Source organism: Etheostoma cragini, chromosome 10, assembly GCF_013103735.1.
Source record: "Etheostoma cragini isolate CJK2018 chromosome 10, CSU_Ecrag_1.0, whole genome shotgun sequence".
In the NCBI taxonomy this organism is placed as follows: domain Eukaryota; kingdom Metazoa; phylum Chordata; class Actinopteri; order Perciformes; family Percidae; genus Etheostoma; species Etheostoma cragini.
In genome coordinates, this window is record NC_048416.1 from 28,160,335 (window position 1) to 28,161,644 (window position 1,310).

Sequence of the window (1,310 nt, forward strand, 5' to 3'; positions counted from 1 at the left end):
GAGACGTTATTACGTCCGCTCTGGTCCTCGAGAGACGTTACTACGTCTGCTCTGGTCCCCGAGAGACGTTATTACGTCCACTCGGGTCTCCGCTCTGGTCCTCGAGAGACGTTATTACGTCCACTCGGGTCTCCGCTCTGGTCCTCGAGAGACGTTACTACATCTGCTCTTGTTCTCTGGTCCCCGAGAGTCGTTACTACGTCCGCTCTGGTCACTGAGAGACCTTACCAAGTCTTGTCTGGTCCCCGAGAGACGTTACTACGCCTGCTCTTTATACCGATAGACGTTACTACGTCCGCTCTGGTCCCCGAGAGACGTTACTACGTCCGCTCTGGTCCCCGAGAGACGTTACTACGTCCGCTCTGGTCCCCGAGTGACGTTACTACGTCTTCTCTGGTCCCAGAGAGACGTTACTACGTCTTCTCTGGTCCCCGAGTGACGTTACTACGTCTTCTCTGGTCCCAGAGAGACGTTACTACGTCCGCTCTGGTCCTCGAGAGACGTTACTACGTCCGCTCTGGTCCTCGAGAGACGTTACTACGTCCGCTCTGGTCCCCGAGAGACGTTACTACGTCTGCACAGTGGCAATAACAGTCACAGTAAAAATAGTAAATTATGAACATAGGTCCTTTTCATGTAAGTATCTGTCTTTACAACAATTAGGATTTTATTTTAATATTTGCTTTATAGAAAAAGATGTATTACGTAAAAGGAAAAAATTGTAAATAAAACAAATTCTCTTTGCAGTTGCAGTTAGAACTGGAGGTTGTAAACCTCAGGTGAGATAAATCTACAGGGGAAAAGCCTTTTTATAGCTTCTCTTTTCATCCACCACTTGGCAGGAATTTTGCCAAAACAATCAATAACTTCTGCCTGAGTTGAAGAAAACCGGCGGAGTTTTAGAAGACGTGTGTGTGGAGTGAAAACGGAGAAAAGTCAGCTCAAAGAAGAAGCCTGAGGCACGCCTGGAGGCCAAAACCCACAGTTTAATACTGGAGGAGTTCTACGGAGACAATACAAAATACTTTTACTGTGTTATAGAGGTGTTTACATGAGCTGTGTCGGAGCAGCAGGAGCTAGTGTACAGTAGAAAGTGTGTTTTTCAAAGTACAACGAGATTCTCTGTTAGTATGTGTGTCTTATGCTTTACTGAGATGTGTTACAAGTGTTAGAGTTTGAAGGTGTAGGCGGTGCAGCTCGACTTTAACAGCAGACCCAATCCAAAGCGCTGTTTGCAGCTATTCACTTGTTTGAGTTCAACCCGTTTTCACTCCTAGATCGTAAAATACTGACGCTTCGTCAGTAGGGAG

General features: G+C 46.6%; 1 long non-coding RNA gene across 1 annotated transcript in view; it reads left to right on the forward strand.

The window, feature by feature from the left end:
* LOC117952319 overlaps nt 1-1,310 on the forward strand; it is a 19,145-nt gene that overhangs the window by 1,099 nt on the left and 16,736 nt on the right. The window lies entirely within an intron of this gene.